We start from the raw sequence: 26,032 nt of genomic DNA on the forward strand, positions 1-26,032 counted from the left end.
ATCAACTCCTTGGACTACTAGTTACAAAGTAAAATAAAAAAAAATACAAAAAGAAGCACAAAGTGTTTTTAAGAGCCAGTAAAGTACTAAGTGAGTGCTGTCCCATAGACAGCAAGTAAATATTATTAGAGGAACAAATCAGACTCATGTCTGTAAACTTCCATGGAAAGAATGAAAATATAAGGCTAGTACTTCTGGGACAACTGAGAGTGAAGGAACGTTCCTTGTGTGAGATGCAACCGCAAGAGTGAAAAGGGGGTGTGTAATTGTTACAGATCTCTGGAAGCATTGTTATGGCTCAGTTTGGCTGAATTGTATAACATTTTTTTTGAGTATCATCAGAATGCTGCATGCACTGCATGTACACAAAATTGCAAAAATTGTCATGTCACGTGATGTGCAATGTCGGACTGCAGTCTTCGGATATCGAGAAAGGTCGAATTCACAACAGGAAGTGTGTTTGCGACATTCTGAGTCAAACTTCTTAGATGATATTTAAGGTAGGAATTTATTTTGACAGTCGAATATATGATAGCAAACATATATATGTGTGTATGTGTGTGTATATATATATATATATATATATATATATATATATACTTATGCACACATATACATATATGTAATATATACTTTGTACAATTTTATATATATATATATATATATATATATATATATATATATATATATATATATATATATATCGTGTATGTGTGTGTGTGTGTGTGTGTGTCTGTGTGTGTGTGTGTGTGTGTGTGTGTGTGCACTCGCGCCTGTGTTGAGAAGCACATTATTTTTGAGCCAGGGAAGTATACTCATGAGCACAGAAGAGGGTGTGTTACACACACTGAAGCATAGCTCCATTTGTACTAGTTGTCTTGTATATATTTTGATCAATTCTTTCTGCCATACTAAAGCTCGGTAGGCAATCATGGTGGTTAAAACTATGTGAAAGTTCAGTCCACATGATTTTGCAGGGAGTGCAATGTCATTGTGGCTGCTCCCTCTCCCCCAGTCTCTGCATATACTACATTTGAGGTTACACCAATGTGGGAGAAAATGAAACAATATATTTCTGTTTCTTCTAAGTTTGTGCAGTTTTCAGGGGTTATTTGTTTGTTTGTTTGTGTCTTTCGGCTTTTTCCCGGTTAGGGGTCGCCACAGCGGAACTCCGGTCCGCTAATGATTGGTAGTGTAATAAGTATAAAAAAATCAGGGTTATGAGAGTAGAACAACCACATCAGAGATTATAAGTGGGCATCCCCACAATTAAAATTTGAAAATGTACTTTCATACTATTTACCATCAGTCAGATTGGACAGTGAGATAGTGTAGTCGATATACCAGGGTTCAGCAAGTTGGGCATTGATCACATCCAGTACATCAAATTATGTGCTGTAATGTTTCAGCAAGATAAAGTTTGCATCTTGAATTCCTTCTTGTACTTTGCTATATTATAATGTTTTATTGCATGTATTCTATGCATCTGAAACAAGTAATCTCCTTGGTATCTCTCAAGTCTTAGACAACTCGCTATACAAGTATAGTGGGTCCAAAACAAAACAATGTTTGAAACTTTTCTGTGTGGACATTTTTCAGTTCCTGTATGTCTAATTAATCACTGTATATTAAAAGTCTGAAAAAAATCTGAAAATGGCAGTAGAAGTAGCAAGCTTAAAAATGTCCTAAATGAAAAAATAAAAACTTATTTTGAAATGTTAAAAAAATATGCATAAGTGTTAACTCTAGTAGGTATTCAGAAGTAATCTAAGCAGGGTAGACAGTCTGTTTCCAGTTGAAAATCTTTTATTAAGCACACAGACAAGCAATCCAAACAAAATAAAAAATAAACAGAATGATACTTTCATCCCAAACTTTCTGACTAAATACATGTTATCAAGCATGGGAGTGGTTTATTTTGTTGTTAAACAAAGTGTATTGGTATACATGTTAACAAATTGAAAGCCCTTCCCCCATCCTTATCTTTGTGATATTCGAGCTGGTACTGCCCTACTTACTAACTGTCCTAATAAGTTAAACCTTATGCACTTCAGATAAAATTAATAACATTAATAATGATGTGGTACTTCTTATTGAAGAGATTATTATTAAACAAAATCTGTGAATTTATAAAGGATATTATAATACGTTTTTGGAAATATTTAAACATTAGACCATTTGTCACTTAAAAAAATATATATGTAGGCATCCAGAAAAACTATATTGTCAAAAGCATAATCTATTTCCATAAATTATTGTTAACAAAGATTTCTTTTGTCCCTCTAGACTTCTTCAAGCCTGTGTACGCCTCTGCTTTTTAATATATAGTGATTAACTAGACATACAGGAATTGAAAAACTTTCACACAGAGAAGTTTCTTACACTGTTTTGTTTTACTCTATGCATCTGAAATCTTAAAAGAAAAAGATATTTTCCAAACAATTATGAATCTCACCTTTTTTATTTGATCATTTCATTGCTTTATGCTGTGTCATGCCAGTCTGCATGCTCTTATGCAATTATTTTAAAGCTTAAGAATCAAGCCAGTTTTCTTTGAAATGCCACAAACTATCATCATCATCATCAGTTTCTCTCCTTTATTCACATTTTTACATGGATCAAGTGTGTTAGCTGTTGTCACATCTCTCCTAACTTCTTGGGCAGTCATGCCTCAGTACCACAAGTCATTTTTCATGTAATCCATCCATCCATCCATCCATCCATCCATCCATCCATCCATCCATCCATCCATCTCTTTGGCTAGCTGTCCTTGTCTCCTTTTGCCTTCTTCGCACCTCTCCCAAATGTGCTTCACAAAATCATGTTTTGCTTTCCTGCACATGCGACTGAGCCACTTTCATCTGTTCTTCTTTATGGCTAGGGCTACTTTGGATTCCGCTCCAGTGTTCTCCTTTCTTTGTCTGCCCAAAGTATGCATCCTACTACTCTTCTCAGGCAGTTCATTTCGATTGCCTCAAGATTCTTCATCTGCTCTGAATTCACTACTTAGGTTTCTGTGCCATACAGATGCACTGGTTGCAACACTGTTTTGTGCACCTTAGTTTTTAGACTTTGACATCCCTCTGTTACATACTACCCCCTGACATGTTATACTAGTTGAATGGAGCACCCCTGATTTTAGCTTTGATCTCTTCATTTGGATTTCTTTTATCAGTCACATCACCCAGATATCTGAAGTTGTTAACCTGTTCCACTATTTTCCCTTCTCTCTCAATTTTCAGCTTATTATGATATACTTCATTTATTGCTAAGATCACTATGATCACTGTCTTGTCTGTACTCAGGTTTGTTTCATGTGCCTTTAGTTTTGCATTCTAGTCCTCTATCATTTACTGAAGTTCCTGGTCAGCATCTACTAGTATTGCCATATCATCTGCATGCAACAACTTTGTTGATCTGTTCCCTTTGACCTGTTTGCTGATCGTGGCTATCACCAATTTGAATAGGAGTTAGTTCAGAGCCGAACCCTGATGCACACCCACACCAACTCCCATTCCCACTGGGACCCCCTCTGTGATTCTGAACACTGTTTATATTTGTATCATTGGGTCCTTGTACACAGCCTGTAAAGATTCTATTAATGCTTCTGGAACTTTGAACTTATTGCAGGACTGTCCAAAGCAGCTTTCTTGGGGCTTTGTCATTATGTTTTATCTATATTGAGAAATGTGCTGTTGGACTCTCCTCATCTTCAGCTATTTTTCACTGTCTGCCTCACTGCAAACATCAGGATGGTTGAACTGCATCCTGATCTGGTTCAGAACTGTCCATTTCCCCATCTTATTTTCTTCTGCTTTGTGTATTCATTCAGTAGTGGTCCTATCCAGTACTTTTATTCAGCTTGGCAGCAATTTGATACTTCTGTACTGTATGTGGGTGTGAAAATCCCTTTGGGTCTTGTATGCTGATATAGTATAAGACATTATGGCATAATGTTTAAGATATGTGCTTCACAAAGAGAGGGCCCAGGGTTTGATCCTGACTCTTGGTCATTGCCTGTGTGGAGTTCCTCTTGAAAACATGCTCTGTGTTCAAACCCTGCCCTCCCAGTGCAACGTGAGAAGTCATTCAACAGAATGAATCCAAAAAATGAACAGAGTTATGGGCAGAAACACAAACTCTAAAGGAAGCCTCTCAAAGGAAGAGTCCTTTGATCAGCCACTTTAGACATGAACTTTGGTGCGCAGTGTCCTCTAGGGAGGAGACCACTGACTAAGTGTACATCAAGACTAGCCATTTGATAGTTTAAAAATTGGCTTTTGGTGAATTGACATGCCACATTAATAGTTTTGTTAATAAAAGTTGTAACTTAGGTCAGTGTATAGCATTCTTTATTTGGTGATACACTCCAGTTTATAATAGTGCCAGAAGTCATATGAAATGTAATTCACGAAGCTTGGTGTGTGTGTATGTATGTATGTATGTATGTATGTATATATATATATATATATATATATATATATATATATATATATATATATAGTTTCACTTCATATACTCAAAAGGCTGAAATCCCAAATTTCAGCATTTCGAGCGCATGAAGCTAAACTTCAGAATAGCAAAAGTGCATAATTGCGAACGCGAGTATGTCGACTCCAGGCTTATGCAGTGATACTATGTTATGGGAAGTGTTTGTTTGGGATGTTTGTGTTCGGACTTTCAGGTGAGTGAGTGTACGAGAGCGTTTTTCTAATGTATGTGTATGTGTGTGTGTGTGTGTGTGTGTGTGTGTGTGTGTGTGTGTGTGTGTGTGTGTGTGTGTGTCTGTGTTTGTGCATGCGCGTGAGGGACTGTAGAATATGTGTGTTTGAGGTTTTTTTTCTGTGTTTGTACGATCTTGGAGTTAGTATATATAAGTAGGGGGATGTGTGGTGTGTAGGGGTGCTTGCCCCCCTGCTTCTGTTTAGTGTAGGTATGTGTATGTGTGGTGTTTCGTTATGTTTTTGTTTTTTGTGGTGTAGGTGTTGTGGTTTGTGTGTGGTGTAGTGTATGTGTGTTTGGGTTTGTGATTTCGGCTTTCTGGGGTTTCGGTGTTGTGATGGTTTCGACTTCATGCACTTGAAATGCTGAAATTCAGGATTTCAGCATTTCAGGTATATGAAGTGAAACCATATATATATATATATATATATATATATATATATATATATATATATATATATACACACACACACACACACACACACACACACACACACATATATATATATATATATATATATATATATATATATATATATTCACACACATATACAATGCAGAAAGAAGCAAGATCACCCCTGAAGACATTAGCATTCTTCAAGAAGGCCTATCTCTGACTAACAAATGATGCCAAATCCATGGTCTTAAACTCGTTGCTAAGAAATGCATAATTGTACCCTTTGAGAAGTCAACCATCTCAGGTAATTATTATGTTGATAATACACGTAGACCACAGCCTTACCTTCAATTATCAGCCACAGTGGTGAGTTAATCCTTTTATGTTGTGCAGATTTATAAGTAAGGGCATGGCATTTAGGTCTAAAGGGGTCATTATCCCACTGTAGTCCACCGTTATCAGACCAATTATAGAGTACAATGCTCCCTTCAGTATGTACCTGACCAGGCGTATGCAACAGCTAGAATGACTTCGGAGCTCCTTACAAAAGGAATACAAGGCATTACAAACCTGCCTCATGCAAAGGGCCTTAAAGTCCTGTCCCTCTAGTCATTCTGCTATAGATTGTTGAGAGGGTGATCAATGCCTGGCTTACAAGGCATCTGCAAACCCCAGACTTATGAATTTCCTGCACATTCATAACTGAAATAGTACCAGAAATACATGGTCTAAGGACTTGAATTTTGTCTGTGACGTAAACAGAACATGCTGGAAGGACAGATGTGTGTCCCGGAGACTGCCCCTCTGATGGAAAAGGCTTCCCATCCATGTGAAGCTGAGTTTGTCTATTACCCAGTTTAAGTGCAACCTACATCAGTGGATGGGGAATAGAAAATTTAGTGGCCTGGCACTCACGTCTCTTATGGAAAGAGGTAGCTTATAAATGCCTGTCCATCAGTGTCCTATTTGGATACAAGGCATCATCATTCTTTTGGGAAAACTTGGCTAGGCTTAGAAAGGTCCCCTGGGTCATTAGCCTATTAACAAGCTATGAATCTATGACTATACGAATCACAACATCTGTCAAAAAAGTAAGAAGGGGCATTCAGTGAGTGAGAAATTTGAGAATTTTTTCTAAGATAGAGTGGTGACATTAAGTTCTGTGTCTCCTTTTGAGAATTTATTTTTTTCTATAGGACAACAGTGTTATTCAAAAATACTTGGAAAAGATAAAAGTCATCATGGCAATGGAAAGAAGGCAGGTTATAATTTAATTTAGCTGCTTGTACAGTAGGAAAATGAACAGACTGTGCCAAGCTGTACTCATCAGCCATCAGAATATATAACTGTATCTTCCTAAGTTCCTCTTTACACTAATTGAGTATATGCATATCATCTTAAACAATTTCATTCACCCTTCTCTGCCTTGTGCATATTTTGACTGTGACCTTTCTCAGATTGTATTATTATATGCAGACAATGAAATATGCATGTTGTAATGATCTTAGAGAAGTAATAATAGTCTGAAAATCTGATCATAAATTCTGACTTTAATGCTGCATGCTCAGCACAGTGACAGTTATACTCTTTTAACAATTTGGAAAGCCCTGCACATGAAAATGAGTGCATTTGTATAACATCACAGTCTATTTATTGTAATGCCCATTTATTTATAGCTAACACTTACATTATCATGTAGTAAAAATATCTCAGTCAAAGTTCTGCGTGATATTTTCATCTTAACACTATAGGGCTGGTCCTCATTTGTAAATACTGCAACATTCTTATTGAATTGTTACTTTTGAAATTACTTTATCTTTATAATTACGCATCTGTTTTGTATCATAAATATATGCACGTTTGCTTGAAATTAAGATCATATTTCATTGTTGTTGTTGTTGTATCTTTCGGCTTTTCCTGGTTAGGGGTCGCCACAGCGGAACTCCAGTCCGCTAATGATTGGTAGTAGATTTTTATGTGCCGAGTTACCAGCCCTGATGCACAACCTTCAATGAAGGTATGCCCATTCAAGCATGTCTCCACGCAGAAGACGCTCTAGCTGAGAATCGAACTAGACAGCATCTTACTGTGAGGCGACAACGCTACCGCAGCACCACCACCATGATAAAAATGAATAAAGGAGGAGGTAGAAGTTATTTGGCTTGGTTCCAGGTTTTAGCAATGGTGCTGGCAAGGAGGGATTTACCAGCATCATTTTTATGTTGGGTGACAGTTATGAGGTTCTGGTTACTAGATCTTAAGGCTCTAGAGGGAATCTGGGGCTGAATTAGATGATGAAGTGCTGGGGTTTCCTTAGGAAAGTAGTACAGTTTGTGTGATTGAGTAGAAGTATATGAGGCAACTCAAGCCAGGCTTGAGCTGCTTAAGGGATAGACAGTGGGAGGACCTATAGGAGGCTTCAGTAGCAAACTTGGCAATCTTTTTGTAGCAAGATTCCATTTTATTCATATCGGTTTGGCAGAGATTAGTCAAGATGGGAGAGGCAAAGAGGAGGGTGGATAGAAGATGAGTCCTTGCAATGGTTGCTTTGGTGTGTTTAGTCATAAACTGTTTGTTCCTGTAGAGGAGTCCAAGTTTTTTATTAACTCTCTTGATGGTTTGTGCTATGTGGATGTTGAACCTCAGGTTATTGTCTATTTCTACACCTAGCAGTTTAGTGTGTGTGGTTGGACTAATTTGAATGTTTTCTTTAGAGTAGATGATGAAATAACTATTTAGGGGAGGAGATCTGCCTGGGCTGAAAATAATTAGTTTGTTTTTTTGGGGGATTAAGAAGTTTAATGTTAGTGAACCAAGTTTTGGCTAGGGTGAAGTTATCTTGAGTTAGGGTTTGTAGTTCACTTAGGGTGGGGGCAGCACATATAAGGGTGGTGTCATCTGCATATTGTACTACTGAGGCAGTGGGTAAGGATGAAGAGATCTGGTTAGTAACTAAAAAGAACAGCAAAGGGCCAAGGATGGATCCTTGAGGGACTCCTATGGTAACTGGTAACAGGGGGGGACAGTTGTGCCTGCCATAGGACTGCTTGCTGACGGCCAAATAAATAGCTGTTGAACCATGATATAGAGGGGGGACTTATATTTAGGGTAGATAGAGTTTCAAGAAGCATACTGTGATTTACCATGTCAAAGGCTTTTGATAAGTCTAAGAATATGGAAGAAACAAATAGACCTTTCTTTCTATGGTGGTTAACTATATTGGTGAATGGTAGTAATGTTGTGGTGGTGCTACGGGAAGGTCTAAAGCCATGCTGGGATATGGAGTGTAGTTTGTTATTTTGGAGGTACTGCATTAGTTGAGTATGAACAACTCTTTCTAATATTTTGGATAAAGGTGATACGATTGCTATTGGGCGATAGTTGGTGAGCTCAAAGGAGTTACCTCCTTTGTGCAGTGGAATAATATGTGATGTTTTCCATGAGGTGGGAACTTTGCATTCTAATAGAGATCTATTTATGGCAATAGCTTCAGCTGATATCTATAGCTTCAGCTGATATCTGAAGGAAGTCTGCTGGTACCATATCAGCTGCTAGATTGGTTGGTTTAAGTTTCCTAAGGAGTTTAGAAATTGCCTTGGTGGACACGGAGTGAAGGTGAAAACTGGGGGTATTGTTTTGTATATTGGGGTGGGTTGGAGCTGTTACTGGTGTGGGGCTGCTAATGCTATTTTGAGCATTGGTAGTGGTCTGGACTCTTTCGATAAAGAATTTGTTAAATTGAGTGTGAATGTTTTCATGGTTATTTGGTAGCACAGGGGGTTGGAGTAGTGGACTTTCCTGGATGTAGTATACCATTTATTGTGGCCCAGAATTTTTGGGGGTTGCGACCATATTTTCTTGCATATTTTTATAGTAGCTAGATTTGTCTAGTTTGGTTTGTTTTTTGGCTTTGTTATGGTGCTCTAGATAGTTTTGTCTCAAAGTAGTGGTTTTGTTTTTTTTTTATATTGAATCCAGGCCTTGTCCCTTTCTTTCATTATAGTTTTAGTATCCTTTCTTAGCTATCTGGCATAGTTAGTTTTTATTCTAATGGTTCTGGGGGTGCATGATGATATTTTTGTATTAAAAGTCATATAAAATATGTGCCAGACTCAAAAACAATTTATGTTTAGTGCAAAGTACTGCTCTAAGCTCACAAAAATAAGCAACTCCAAAAGAAGGCGTGCATGGTGCATTATGTAATGTATGCAGATAAGGAACCACACAAGCCTTTATAGGTAGTTTCTACACCACTCACAGTTCTAAAATACTCAGCAGAATAACAGCCTTGGACTCATGGCAAGTTTAAAATAAGGGTACGTGCTGGAAAAGTCAGGCATGCTCTGTTAGCAACTACCTTCCATGTGGACTGTTTCACTCCCGCACAATGTTCATATATATCCAAAATCTTGAAAATTCACTGGCTGATTAAAGCCAACCTGAAAACAACCTATTTATATGCGGTGGGATAACACTGTGGACTCTGAACATTCTATTATGTCATTATTGAACCATTGTGCAACAACTAAAATCCTATAGACACCTTTGTTTTGCTTGTCAGTCCCCACTGACCATCAAGCCTCCTTCTCACCCACTTAATTGGACTATTTCTTCCTCTGGGAGGCAAGATCCCTATAGTCCATTAGCTCCTCTCATGAGTGAGAGCTGAACAGCAGGAACTTTGTTGCCATCCTCCTGTGGAAACCTAGGGACATGGGAGATGATTTTCTTATGCATTAGCTATTTCCTCTGTGCATGCACGTGATATCCCCCATTGATGACCTGTAATGGGTAGCATGAGTGAGGGGTGTGCTGCCTGCTTCCACAAAGTAAGAAGTGTCCTTTCAGAAACCCTGTTCCCCTTAAAAAGGTAGCATCTCCAGTGATCTCCGGTCTAGAATGGGATTGTAGCAAGTTCCTCATAGTACAAGAAAAAAGTTAATCTCTCTCCCTCTCCAGAAAAATGTCTTCCTAACTGAATGTATCTGGTGCCTTTTAAAACTTCTTGCATTTGCACACTGTCCTAATGCTGTATCCTTATAGTATACGTAGTGGTAGTGTATGGGCTGACTGCCTGTTACACAGCCATGGCCTCCATTTATTAAAGGATGCATTCATTTGTATGCAGAATTAATCTTGCATGATGTAGTATATAGAACTGCTTTATCTATCCCTGCAGATCTTTAGAGTGTGAAGCACCATATGTGGACCCAGTTCCATCCCCTATACCTCCTAATTTTGGGGTTAAGAATGTGCAGAGCTGTGGTTTTGCATAACAGAATAAGGCAGAGAAGAAGTCTCAATAGACAGGCCCTGCATCACTGCCATGATCCCTTTGGAATGCAACACAGCAACTATGTTACTGAGGAGAAAATATAGTTATACTGCAATGTACGAGTTGGTGTAAATGCAGTCTAACATAGGTGTAGATATGATGAAGTGTGTGTGTGTGTGTGTGTGTGTGTGTGTGTGTGTGTGTGTGTGTGTGTGTGTGTGTGTGTGTGTGTGTGTGTGTGTGTGTGTGTGTATGTGTGTGTGTGTAGAGAGACAGATAGATAATAGATATATATAAAACACAGATAGATTTGTAGATATAAATATGTGTGTGTGTGTGTGTGTGTGTGTGTGTGTGTGTGTGTGTGTGTGTGTGTGTGTGTGTGTATGTGTGTGTGTGTGTGTGTGTGTGTGTGTGTGTGTGTGTGTATTTATGTGTGTGTGATCCCAGAATGTGACTGGATTGTTGATCAAAACCGATCAAGTCCTTCTGAGTGAAGAGAACATGGGTTATTAAGCTCTGCAACAACTTTTGAGTATGTGTGTGTGTGTGTGTGTGTGTGTGTGTGTGTGTGTGTGTGTGTGTGTGTGTGTGTGTCTGTAAAGCTGTAGCCTGCTGGAATTTGCTGAGCTGTATGCATAGAACTGTACCTGGACGTAGGTGTAAAAGTATGTAGAGCAAAGAATGTGAATATATGCAGTGTATGCATAATTTCAGCCCAGTGTGTTGCTGCTTTTGTGTATAGTTATCAGTGGTTGCAGTTAAATTGTCATATAGTGACATACATATATATATATATATATATATATATATATATATATATATATATTTATAGTGTAGCTATAATCTGATATGTATGCATATTTCTCTGCAGCTGTAGCCTAATGAGGAAGTGCATGTGAGTTTTTATGTGAGAGTGTGTGTGTGTGTGTGTGTGTGTGTGTGTGTGTGTGTGTGTGTGTGTGTGTGTGTGTGTGTGTGTGTGTGTGTGTGTGCGTGTGTGTGTGTGAGTCCTTATTGGTGGCTACAGAAGTTCGTAACCATGACATATGACATAGTTAAATGATCTGTGGCTTACTTATTGTTTCTTTCAGTTAATTATGCTCCATTAACTGTTTATGTGACTTTTTGGGAATAATTGTTTAGAACACTATACCCTTTTCTCTATATAGAAAGTAAGTATTTGCTGCCATTGTATATGACTCACTTTTCAAAGGGTATGTTTAACACACAGTCTCACTTGTTTCATTTCACAATCAGCAGTTTTCCATAAATACTGCAATACTTGACTTGTTGGGAGTGTCCATTGCTGAAGGCAGGAAATATCGATTATCTGACATGATGCTAGAAAAAAAAAAGATAAACTGTAGTACCACTGAGATCTGAGCCCCTTACACAGCTGGTGCACTAAGCACATCTGCAGAGTCAGCCATTTGCATGCTTAAAACTGACCATCGTTTTTTTGCATCTGACAGAAGTAAATGAAATGTCTCCATAGATTATTCTAGGAGGAAAAAGGCAATTGAAATCTGTAGACTGCAGACAGAACAGAATCTTAGCACACAGATTTACTGATTAGCCTTTGTGCCTGGAGTATAGCTGTACTAAACAGCATCTGTAGCACTGCCCACATCTGTTCAAATATGCCCATTCATGGATTGCATTTCTTGTTGGCACAACATGTTTAAAGAGTTTGCTAATTACAGTCTTATGCAGCATGCTAGCTAGCTCTCTCCAAGTGAAATAGTGCCGCATATAGCCTTAACATTTCTGCCCATAGTATATAAGAGAGCACTGATGTGGATTTCTTCCATTTTTAATCTAATTTTGTTGCTGCATGAAAGTGTGCAAACCTTTGTCTCCAGGCTCCCCAACCACAGGGTTCTGAGAAGTCAAATTACTCTGATGGGTTAAATTACATCATGGGTGAAGAAATTCAGTTGTATTAGGCATAATTCACTAAGTTTAGGAGAAAAAAATGTCAGTTTCCTTCATTGCATCACCTCTCACTCATATATTCAATCTCTCTCTTTAATGACTTCTATTTTCCCAAAGCTTTTAGGAACTGACACATCATTCCTCTCCCCATAAAAGCAAACCCTAAAGAATGCAAAGATTATAGACCAGTCCAAATAGAGAAAATGTGTGCCCTATAACAAAAATGTTTGAAAAACTTATATACAAACAACTCTGGGATCATGGAGACAAATATTGACTTCTCTGTGATAAACAACTCGGTATCAGAAATTCTTTCAGTACATGATAATATTAGACAATAACACTATTTATAACAATATGAATTATTCAAAATGAACAGGGGTCTGATCTTTAATATGACAAGAACATTTTAACAGTAAATCCTAACCTGCTCCACTACAAACCTAGCAAATCAGTTTTGGGCAAAAAACAATATGGTGGTTTTAAATTTACCTCCAAAATGGAACATTTCAAGTACTCCTATGAACCTCCATTCCAACAAAATACACTACTAACACTGAAGTTCCACAATGATCATTCCTTGGACCACTGTTGTTTTCCCTTTTCCTCAATGATACATTTATTTGCTGACCTTCCCTACCTCAACTTAGTGTTTTATGCAGATGATAAAACTTAACTATTTGAATTATATAAGAACACCAAGACTCTTCAACAGAACATATAATTTAGCTTTACAGATTTATGCCAATGGATGAATAAAAATATGCCCTAATTAATTCCCTAAAGTATAACAACATATGTGGCACCCCACAAAAACTCCTTAAACCCCAGATTTAAATATTACTGATACAGCTGGTAACCAACTATCACTAATAAAAGAACAGAAATATCTGGGGATCCCTTTGACTCTACTCTTTCACCAGCTGAGCATAGGTGATAATATTATTAGCAAAACACTCCACCAACTAAAACTATGCTATAGAATCTCACACCTCCTCCACCCTACAGCTCATAATGCCTTCGCTAAAAATGTACATATCCCTAAAATCAAATGTGGTCTCCCTCTTGTAGCCCTACATTGTAGCTCACAAACATGTAAAATATAAACTACTATAAACAAAAGCTGCAGATCTGTTCTTATTGCAGAACCCTGAACTCATCACTGCCAACTTCTACAATCTATAAATGACAGCGCCACACTGTTAACAATGGGGCACAGCTACTCCTGAATACAAAATTGTAAATTAGCCAACCTAACTAAATCCTTAGAGACAACCAAGAAGATTGCATTACTCTCATCAAACCTCATTTTAAAACCTCCACAACCGAAAGATGTTTCTCTAGGCTAGGCCCAACTGTTTGGAATCAGCTACCTACAGAAGTGAGACAACGAGACACTTAAATTATGTAGAAACAAACTAAGAGCAACTGTTTAAGGAGACCAAATGCTCTTGCTTGTGTGACAGTGGCTAGTCCTTGCAGCTCATGATATAGTCAAATCTTTCTTGTAAGGATATACTTTTAACAAATGACCGCTGGTTGAATGCCTACCTTAATTATACATTCTGTAAATAATATTATTACTTGTATTTATAATTGTAAATAACATCCACACACATATTGTTTTTACTTTGTCACTGTACTATGTACAATTCTGTGTATTCTTTAGTCTATGTATGATGTTAGGTTTACCATCAAAATGAAGAATGAAGGTTTGGCAAACAGAGGAATGTCAAATGTCAGTTGGCTGATTCTCGTATTGCCGACCTTCAATTCTGCGAGTGTCCTTTGCAGAGAATGCCACTGTCCATTCGCTTATACGTGGTTGATGTTACGAAGAGAGATCAAGGTACAGTGCAGATCGAGAAATGTATTCTTTTCCTCACTGTAGTGCAATTTTAGAGTTGGAATATATAGTTTGTAGGGGTGTGGGGGCACAGACCTCAACAGGGTGGGGGGGTGCAGGGGGGCTTGCCCCCTGCAAAAAAGTGAATTCCATTCGTGTGTAGTACTGAACTGCATCTGTTCGTACTGCTGGAAAGCAGGTAGGTACGTTGTAGTAGGTAAGAATATAATGGCTAGCATTGAAAATTGTTTAGATTTGAAATCTTCAGTATTTTGATTCAACAATGTCAGCTAACTAATATGCAGAACTTCGGCTCGTTCACTCTGGATTTTGACTGGGTTTCATTTTGATGTTTGCCATTTTGATAGTAAATCATGATGTTATGTTTGTGTTTTGCACTGTAGTGTCCAGGTTGCGGCTGAAAAGGGTCTGTCGGCCAGTCCACTTACCTGGTTATCAAACTGAAAACAAATAAATAAACAAATAAAATAGTCTCTATCAGTAAAAATATTGTTAGCTTCACTTGGCTTTTACCTGTGCATTTTCTATAGTTGTTAAGATTTGTGTTTTTCTTCATTAGAAAAATCCTGATTCATACACTATCAGAACTACAAGTCTGGTAGTTATTCAATGATATCTATAGGAACAGTCAAGTACATCATAATGCTGGTATTTTGGCAAAAAGTAGAATGTTTGTTCAGAACAACATGAAAACAAACTGAAAACAATATTAAAACTTCAAGCTGCTTATACCAACTGACTATATAGGAGAGAACAGTGCATTATATTACTGCCTAAGGCTTAAAGAAACAATGCCCTCTCACAGTCTTAAAATGGCAATGGCAATACTTTACGTTTACATTATTCAGACATTTTAGCAACATTATTTTATTTGTCACATGATGTATACATGGAATATGGCTAAATGATGCATTCATAGGAGGGAAGGAGTTCTTGGTCTATATATGGAGGATTAGTGTATGATGAATACATGGGAACTTGGTGCATGATGCATGCATAGGAACAGGTATATATATATATATATATATATATATATATATATATATATATATATATATATATGTATATATATATAGGGTGCATGTCTGGGTGGTATAGAAATCATGATTTGTGCATGGGAAATGAGTGCATGCTGCAGCATGGGAGATGATTAAGTGATGCAGACATTGGAGGAACTGAGTGCATGGTACATTAATGGGAGAAATAAATGCAAGATGCATATATGGGGTTAGGTGCATAATGCATACATAGAAAATGGGTATATGATGCACACATGGTGGTAGATACATAAGGCATGCTTAAGAGATGGCTGCATGATTCATCAAAGGAGAAGAGGAAAGCATGATTCAATGTATGGGGAGTGGGTACATGATACATGCTTGAGGAGTGGGTATGTGATACATGCTTGAGAGGAGAGTACATGATGCATGTATGGTAGGGAATGAGTGTATGAGGCATGAATTAATGCTTTCACTTGTGCTATGGCAACATATTTCTTTCCAGTTTTAAAATGTGTATAACTATCACTCAGATTTATATATTTACATGCTGTATAATTCTTGCAAATAAATGTACCTTTTCATTCTGATGCAATAGTTACCTTAACTTCATAGCATAACTGTCTCTTTAAATTGCTTTTATTTTTGAAACAAAAGGGGGGTTTAGTGATGTTGCAAGATGTTAAACAGATTGTAAATCTAGACATCTTGTGTGTTTAGTACTATCCCAGAAGTGTCAAGCATGTTGGCAAAACAAATGGAAGCTTAAAAGAGCATGTGTTAGAACACATGTATAAAACTGCCAAATTAAATAAAAGAAATGCCTTAGCATAACATGTAATAGAACAGATGACAGCCACTTCTTCTTCTTTCGGCTTTTCCTGGTTAGGGGTCACCACAGCGGATCACCTGTTCGCTCATGATTGACAGTGGAGTTTTACGGTGTCAGGTTGCCAGCCTGGTGCCCAACCTTCCACAGAAGGCACACACACACCCACGCACTCACGTCTAGGGCCAATTTAGAGCGTCCAATCTACCTACAGCATGTCTTTGGGATGTGGGAAGAAACCGGAGCACCTGGAGGAAACCCACGCGACCACAAGGAGGGCATGCAGACTCCATATAGAAGGCACCCCAAAAGAGGAACCAGAGAACCTCTTGCTGTGAGGTGGCAACGCTAACTGCTGCACCACTGTGGCTGCCCTAAATAGATGACAGCCACTACAAACACTGAATTTAAGTTTGAGAGGGGGATGATATTATAAATGTTACAAAATTTATGGAATTTAATTAGATAATTTAATTAAAAGCTTTGTTCAGTTGTCATTAATTTACTAACTAATTAATTAAATTAATTGATCAATTAATTTAATTTAATTAGAATTATGTTCATCCAGGGCACAGTTAGCATGCCACATTAAAGCATATTCTTAAACAGAGGGGATTAAAACACTGAGTGATTCTTTTCATATTTTATATATGTGCCTGGTATTGTGATATCATAATCATGTGATTACTGATTCTCTTGAAATATGTGGGGAGTGTCTCTTTTGTTAAAATACCTGAAGCAACATTTGTGAAAATGTATTTGTATTGACTGTAATGAAGCTCTTCTTCATGGTGTGCAGAACCTCTCCTTTTTGGGCATTCTGTAACTGAGAAAGCCCTTACTCAGCTTCTCAACAAATACATGGCTGGTTCCACAAACTTGGCTTCAGTCAAAGATTCAAGAAAAATCAAGACATGCTATAGGAAGCACAGGAATGCCATTTTTGAGTGCCTACTAGTTTACCCATATATGCTTACAGAATTTAAAGAATATACTGGAAAAGCCGAAATATTTAAGTAGCTAGGAATATGACACTTCCCCTCACTGTTGGTGTAGCCTGTACACACAGTCATTAACAAGACTAAAACACTACATAAAACATGTTAAAGGGTCTTCATTCAGATAACTCTTCTTGTGTTAAGAAGAGGAGCGCTTCTCTTAACTATAAAATATGCACTTACCCTTATCACAGCATACTTTTCCTCTAATATTTGTACAGGTCACTCTCAAAGACGCCCAGGTTCCTGGGGTACTCCCCTAAGAGGAGAGCACCATTACATGTCATTAGGAAAGGCACACTCTGGCTTCCAGTAACTTCTGCTAAGCATGAAGCTTGATTTAGCCTAACAACACTGTTCAACCTTAGTCTCCATATGCATTTTGTACCCGTATAAGGGATGACCTTCCAGGGACCTAGGCAATTACAGACCCATAAGTCTAATCAGCCTCATCTGAAAAGCTATAGAAAAAATCAGCACTGAATTAATCAATATGGGCAATGGGAACCTCCAAAAATTGAACCCATCTCATTTTGGCTTCATCAAAGGCAGGTCATGCTTACTCAACTTGGTGGACCTTTTCAAAAAGGTCACTTAAGCAAAGAACGAAGGTAAAATGGTACACACCACCTACCTTGACCTGGCAAGGGATTTTGACACAGTCCTTCACTCAAGCATAATAGAAAAGCTTAATAAACTAGGAATAACCCTCTTCCTCACCCACTAGATTGCCAGCTGGATCACAGGTAGGATGCAGGAGATCAAAACAGAGGAGCTCCATCCACAAAAAGACCAGTCATCAGTGGAGTTCCCCCAGGATTTGGTGCTGGGACCTTGTCTGTTCAGCATCTACTTTTCAGAACTAAAAGCCAATAACAAAGGGCTCTAAATTTGCAGATGATTGTAAGCTAGGAGCAATGATTAAATCCTGAAAAGATTCAGCCATTTTACAGGAAGGCTTGTCCCAAATAAATAACTGGTGCCAGGCTCATAGACGAAAGCTAAATGTAAAAAAAAATGCATTATAATTGTTTTTAGAAAGTGGAGTCTCCCAGAGAACTACCACATTAACAACACACACCTAAGAGTTGGCCCAGTAGTTTGGGATTTAAGAACTTATGTAGAGAGTGACCTAACCTTTTAACCTGCATATGTCCATTGTAGCAATCCTTCTATATCGCTCAGCTCATAAACAAGGGGATTGCTTCTAGATCTGGGGATGTCATTGTCCCTATAAATCTCCCTGCTTAACTGAATAAACTACTGAAAACTTCAACAAGGTGTCTTTATTCCTCCCTCAGGGAGGGTATCAGAGAGAGAGAGAGAGAGACTCTCCTAGATCTGCTAGCTAAAATGTTTTTTCATTTATTATAGCATCATAGGAGGTTACTTGGCTAATGGTCCTGGGACCCTTATAAGCCTAGCCAAGAGTTTATCCCCAAAAAGAAACCTGTCCGCACCTGTTGCCCCTGTCACTGAGGGACACAGATGGAACCACTGGGACAAATTTGTTGTTTCTCATCCACTCATCAAGGTTGCGCTTGAAGAGGGTCAGTGAGGTACTCAGTTTGACATGTATGGGAAGTCTATTTCAGGGACGGGGCAGCCTCTGAGAGACAAACCTGTCTCTCCAGCAGGTTTTGTTGATGTAAACATGAAAAAAAAAAGTGGCAGAAAGTAAATCCAACAGTATAAAAACAACAAATAATTCCAACTCTGCAGGATAATGGAGCTGAAGTATTTATTCAGAAGTACAAGCCAACACAAATCATAAGTGCTTTTGTCTCCTCAAGCCTTTAGCAAAACTGACTTCCTACAGGTTTTGTTGATGTGACATATTAGATTCAGGCCTTTCAAGAGGGTAATGCGTGATGAGTTAGATTTATGGATATGGAGCATCACTAGTAGGGCAGGGTCCGAGATTGCCTTGTAGGCAAGACACAGAGCACCTCTGAGCAGCCTGTACAATACTGAGTAGAGTGATAGTAATTTGAGCCTGTTCACAAAGGACAGGTGTTGGAGGCCATGGATTCCCTTTGTGAGGTATTTCTGTGGCCTTTCCAGTTGGTGCAGATGGTTGGAGAGGTACATACCAAATGGGGTGTTAAACTCAATTATTGGTCTAATGAAGGAGGAGTATAGAGAGGTAACAATTTTTTTTCTGGATGCAGTCCCTTTACTTATAAGATGAACCAAGCAAAAGGCTTTTCTAACCACTGCCACTACATGATGGTCAAATGTGAGATTGTTATCAACCTGAGTACCCAGGTCTCTCACCACAGGTTGTGTGTTTAGGGGGTTGCCACTGATGTGGAAATCAGTAGGGGCCGTGTTTTTGCCGAATGGTATGATGATACATTTTTTTGTATTTAGGTTAAGGCCATGACTTTGGCACCAGTCAATAGTTGCTGTGAGGCCCTCTTGGAGTATGTTAACATCATTTGAAGAGTCAATGACAGTACCCAATTTACAGTCATCCGCAAATTTGGTCAGCCACAGGTCTTTTGTCTTTGCCTGGACCTTTTCACTTATTATTGCATTTGCACTTGCCTATTGTTTTTATATGTGCTATATAGCTAATTTATCACATTTACACTGTTTTAAAACAATTTACTGGTTAACTGCATTTCATTGCTATTTACTGCAATTCATTACTGTTTAACTGCATTTTACTATATTTCATTACTGTTTAACTGCATTTGTTCATACTGTGAGTTCTGTTTTTGACTGTAAGTGGTTAATCTGTACTTTTATGTGAGTTTTACTGGGCTCTTAACCCTTAAATTGAGTAGCATAGTCTGGATACAGGTTTTCTGCATCCAGAGCTGTTTGTTTTTGCCTTCTGTGTTTCTGGCAGCCATCTTGTGTTTGCCTTCTCTGTTTCTGGCAGCCATCTTGTGTTGGTAGGGGCCTTTCTTCTCTGCTAGTGAGAATAGCAGGGCTGCCTTTTTGTCTGGCACAAGCTGATTGGTAAGGAAAGCAGGGGCTAGCAGGATTGGTTAGATTTCTGTGTTACTAGAATCTTCTATTTTTGTGGTATTTAGACCCCACATTTGAGATGGTTTGGGCTTGTTTGAACCAGGCTCTGCTGAGGTGCATCATCTCTGGGACATTTTTACAAAATTCCTGAAGCTCCAATTCCAATCTAAGTGCTTTTTCATTTATTTTCACTTATTTTATTGCATTTGCATTTGCCTATCATTTTTATCTGTGCCTTATAGCTAATTTATCACATTTGCACTGTTTTAAAGCAATTTACTAATTAACTACACTTCATTACTGTTTAACTGTATTTTATTGCTTGTTACTCCAATTCATTCCTGTTTAACTGCATTTTACTGGATTTCTGTTAACTGCATTTGTTCATACTGTGAGTTCTGTTTTTGACTGTAAGTGGTTAATCTATGCTTTTCTGTGAGTTTTACTGTGTCCTTAACCCTTAAATTGAGTAGCATAGTCTGGATACAGGTATACTGCATCCAGAGCTGTTTGTTTTTGCCTTCTGTGTTTCTGGCAGCCATCTTGTGTTTGCCTTCTGTGTTTCTGGCAGCCATCTTGTATTGGTAGGGGCCTTTCTTCTCTGCTAGTGAGAGTAGCAGGGCTGCCAGGACCTTGTCTGGCACAAGCTGATTGGTAAAGAGAGCAGGGGCTAGCAGGACTGGCTAGATTTCTATGTTACTAGCATCTTCTACTTTTTGTGGTATTTAAACCCCATTTTTGAGTGTGTTTGCATATTGTGCACCACAGCTGCACTGTTTTTAACCCATTGTGAGGTATTCCAGCTACAAATTTCCCTTAGTAGCACTTGTGTGATCACCTAGTAGTGCTCATCTGAAACCTCCCACCCTTTACCCCCTAAGCTCTCTCTGACCTCTATCCCTCAGATTCTGACAAATATGGATGGACAATTTTCCATGGTTTCTCCTGCTAGTCTGGTTGATATGGGCATCCTGAGACAGTGTAGGAACTGCCTCATGTACATGAACAACCCTCTACTACTACCTCCTAAGAACACAATTTGCGAGAGATGCAATTACATTAAGAACCTAGAGTCTATGCTCTCTCCCTCGCAAGCTAGTATATCTGACACTGAGAAGATTGTCAACACAATCACCGCACCTCATACACCACCCACACCTACACAATACACACCCACATATGTGGAGGTCCTCAACAAAAACATACCCAACCAAAAGAGAACTCCGAGGCAAAAACACACATGAACTCCACAGCCCACCACACCACACACCACACATAGTCCACACACCTTTGTCTCACGGCCACTAAGGCCTAACCATAAACCCAACATATTAGTCATAGGAGACTCCATTGTGAGACACACAGATGTGCCCCTCACCAGGCTGGATAAGGAGAGTCACAGTTAGTTGTTTGTTAGGTGCCAGAGTCCGCCATATCACACATGCACTCAAGTCTCTCAACGACAGGTACTGTTATGACTCTGTCATAGTCCATGTTGGTGTGAATGACGTGAGACATGCCTTCCTGGACTATATGAAGAGAGACATGATTGAGCTCACTGAATATGTGTTCCAGGCAGGTATGTCCCTAGCCTTAAGCAGCATTCTACAGTCACCCAGAATGATGCTTCAATACCAACAGAAAATTATTGACTTTAACAATTGGCTTAGTTTCTGGTGACATTTCAAGGGATCCAGTACCCGACAACTTAGGAAGACATGATCGACAGACCATGATGCCTTGCCAGAGATGGTCTGCATCTGTCTCCCTTGGGCTTCAGGCTTCTGGCAAAGGCTCAGTCCTGCCTCCTCCATAGTGCCTTTTTTAGGCAATGCCATGAGGTCAAAATTACCAACATGAACATTTCATCAAAAAGCAAATTAAAGGCCATGCTGCTAAATGTTAGTAGTCTAAACATAAAACTGCACTCATTGCAAGCATTCTTAAACCTGGAAGATGCTGACATTTGTGCAGTCACAGAAACCTGGTTCAAAGCTGAGGGCAGCCATTCCAGGTTACTCATTCTGTCATACATTCAGACCCCAAATCATGTGCAGCAAAACAAAAAGAAGTGGAGTTTCAATATATCTTCCCTCATTAGGCCAATCATTGAGTACAATGCCCCATTTGGCATGTACCTCACTAAACACCTGCAACAATTGGAGAGGCCACAAAAGTACCCCACAAAGAGGATCCTAGAACTTAAACATTTGTCCATTATGGACAGACTCAAAAAACACCAACTATTCTCTGTCTCATATATTGCCTACTTAGAGGTGATCTCTGCTTGACTTACAAAGCCAAGTCTGACCCAGATCTGTTAGAAATGCTACATCTAAAGAAATCCCAATCCATCCACACCACATGCTCCAGAGACCTCAACCTCATTACCACAATCAACAAAACATGCTGGAGGGACAGGTTCATAACCCAGAGACTGCCCATGCTATGGAATAGACTTCCCATACATGTCAAGCAGAGCACCTCGATGGCCCTCTTTAAGAGAAATCTTGATGAGTGTATGGGAAACAGAAAATTCACCCCAGGGATCACTCCAGTGGCTTTACTTGACAGAGGCACTGAGAACTAAGGTCAGGTGGCACGATGCCAGGGTAATCCTATAGGCTAGGCTTGTAAAGGCTCCAGGGCCATTAGCCTAGTACACACTTATGATCCTATAAACCTATATATTAAAGACATACACACCTCCAGACTGGTCAAACAGTATGATGCACAGGAGACACTCCAGATACAGTTAAGCCTTGACAAGACCCCTATTCAAATCAAAGCTAGCTACAGGCCCTCAACTTTGACTCAAGATGCCCACTCCACCTATCTGGACCTCTTTGAATATATCAAGATTCAACTCTTTACCCTGATCCTAGGTGACTTTAACTATCCAGCCATAGACTGGAAGAACTACTCATACCAAAACACAAATGCCCAGAGATTTCTTGATTTCATCAATGCGAATGTCTTGGACTAGCTGGTTGACACCCCCACAAGAGGTGATAATATCTTGGACTTGGTATTAAGCAATATGAGTAACCACTGAAGCAACCCTACAGTGTCATCCTCCCTGGAAAGATCCGACCACAAAGTGGTCATTTTGGAAGTCACCATCGTCCTCAACAACCCCCTCCTTGCTACCGTCAAACATAAAAAGTCTCCAAAGCTGATTACAACCTCCTCAGGGAAGGTATAAACAGCTTCACAGCTCCCTCCCTCTCCATAGGAACTGGCACAAATGTCCAAACCTACACCAAAGTACTGTACGAGCATTTATGTAGCTGCATAGAATCAGGAATACCAGACAGGACAAAATCCTCCTCCTCAAGGAAGAGTAAACCGATCTGGTGAACATCTGCAATAGACAAACTCTATAATAAAAGGAAAAAAATTGCTGTCCAGGACCAAGAAGGAACAGGTGCTTAATTGGAAGCATTCTCTCCTTTGCCTGGACAAGCAAATAAGAGCACTAGTGAAATCATCCAAAGTAAACATCGAGTCCAAACTGGCCACGACTACTAAAGACAGTCATAAGGCTTTCTTCACATATGTCTGCAATCTCAAAGGAAGCACTCAGATCTGCTCAGAACTGGTGGTCAAGGGCACCACATACACAAATGCAGTAGATATAGCCAACCTGCTGGCAGACAGATTCAGTGATAACTTTGCCCCTGTGTCCCCCCCATCAGTAAATCAGGACATCCCCAACATCTACCCCCCTCTCCTTATCTTTAGGGAGCAAGTCATCACTGCCCTCTCAAAGGCAAAAAAATACAGCCTCCATGGGGCCCAATAACATCTCAGTCTGCATCCTACATGAACTCAGACAGGAACTTGCAGCACCCTATTTAGCCAAAAACTGAGTACCGGCTTTGTCCCATTTGTGTGGTGGACAACCACTCTCATCCCTTTACACAAAAGTGGAGTGTTTACTGATCCAGGAAATTATAGACTCATCAGCCTAACTAGCCTGATCTGCAAGGCCATGGAATTGATTGTCATGGACCTCATTAACAAGGACATTGGCAACCTCCAAACACTCGATCCCGCACAGTCTGGTTTCATCAAGGGGAAGTCATGCCTGTTAAACTTAGCCAACTCCTTTGAGACAGTCAGCAAAGCCATGAACGAGGGGAAGATGGTGCACACTGCCTACACTGACCTGGCCAAAGCCGTTGATATGATTCCCCACTCGGGTATAATAGATAAACTCTCTCAACTAGGCATCAATCCATATGTTACCAGATGGGTAGCAAACTGGCTCACTGATAGAACCTACCTAGTCAAAATAGGGGAAGCCACCTCAAGCAATAGACCCATAATGAGCGGTGTACCCCAGGAGTCGGTCTTGGGGCCTCTGTTGTTTGGAATATACTTTTCTGAGTTGCAGGCCAAAACAAGTGGGCTATGGCTGACCAGGCTTGCAGGTGACTGCAAGATGGGTGCTGTCATCAATTCCCCTTTTGATGCGGACATCCTCCAAGAGGGTCTCACCCAAACAAATGACTGGTGCCAGAAACATGGCCTCAGACTGAATGCCAAAAAAATGCAGCATCATCCCCTTTGGGGAGAGTATCATTCCCATAAATTATCATATTAATAACAAAAGCCTAAAAGCTCTGTTCCCCTACTCACTCTCATAGAGACTCCTCAGAGGTGACCTCTGTTTAGTATACAAAGCAATCTCAGACCCTGCCTTGATGGGACTGCTGCATATCCACAAGTCAAGCTCCACCTGTGTAACTCGCACGGGCAACCTTGACCTGGTCTGTAAAGTCAATAGGACTTGTTGGCGGGGCAGATTTGTGTCCCAGAGACTCCCCCTTCTGTGGAATAAGCTCCCTCTCCATGTCAAGCAGAGTGCCTCATTAATCCTTTTAAGTGCAACCTGGATAACTGGATGGGGAACAGAAAATACACCCCTGGGATTCCACCTGTGTCCCTGCTGGACAGGGGCATCTGGTGCTGACTTATCAGAACATGGGATAAATTCTTAGCTAGGCTTGTAAGGGCTTCAGGGCCAATAGCCTAGTAACTTCCTATGATCCTATGAGCCTATGATCCTATGATCCTATACTCTGTTTTTTAGATAGTAGGGAAATGGTCATTTGCTTTGTTTTTCTCTAACAAATTTAGTCCTAGAAAGTTTACCAAGTTATAGGTAGTTGAAAATGATATCATTAAAGCAGAGTAACAAGGGGATTATGCTGAAGCCCCTCATCAAAACCATGCTGTTTTGAGCAGAGGAAACCACAGCAATTTAGACTGTGGCATACATGTCCAAGGACAAATAATTCTAGGACATTAGGAAGAAGGAAGACACTGATGCACCAGTAGAATTTTAATGCAAGGATTTCCAAGTATAGCAGAGGCAGTTTGATAGTGTTTAGCTGTTCACTTGGTTACACAGTCTCCAGAATTAGAGATGCAGTCTGTGTTTCTATATGATGTATTTGCAAAATTCAGAAAGACCCCTGATTGCTTCTTTAGCTTTGATTTCTCTAAAGCAAAATTGCTGCACTGTTTAAAACTGCAGTGACAAGGTTTTCAAATGCAAGCATTTTTTTCTAGAATCGAAGCATTCCTGGCTTGATATGATGGCAAGAACAGTACTAGTGTAACGTGTTAATTCAGTAAAATGAATATCATTCTTCCACAGCTGGAGATGATTATAAAGTATGGAGTTTTGCATATTGTTATCCAAATATACTATTTTTATTGCTGTGAGATTCTTAACATTACTTAAAATATAGGTTTGCTATGGTTTAATATCTTTTGAGATTTTGTAAGCACTCTTAGGGTCTACTACATCTGTTTGAATGCTAGTACCTCGCAACACATCTGCTCAGAGCCATTTGTTTGAAAAAGCAAGTGCTCACACTCTCACCAGTCAAATCTCCCATTTCTATGCAGCCTTCACCATTCCCAGACCTTATAAAACCATGTAGCCCTGCCATAACCTAACCTCTAACCCTAAAACTCCCACCCAGTTCCCAAAAAACTCCTCACTCCCTAAATCT

The sequence above is a fragment of the Protopterus annectens genome, chromosome 4.part0 (assembly GCF_019279795.1).
Source record: "Protopterus annectens isolate FY-2018-M chromosome 4.part0, PAN1.0, whole genome shotgun sequence".
Lineage (NCBI taxonomy): Eukaryota > Metazoa > Chordata > Ceratodontiformes > Protopteridae > Protopterus > Protopterus annectens.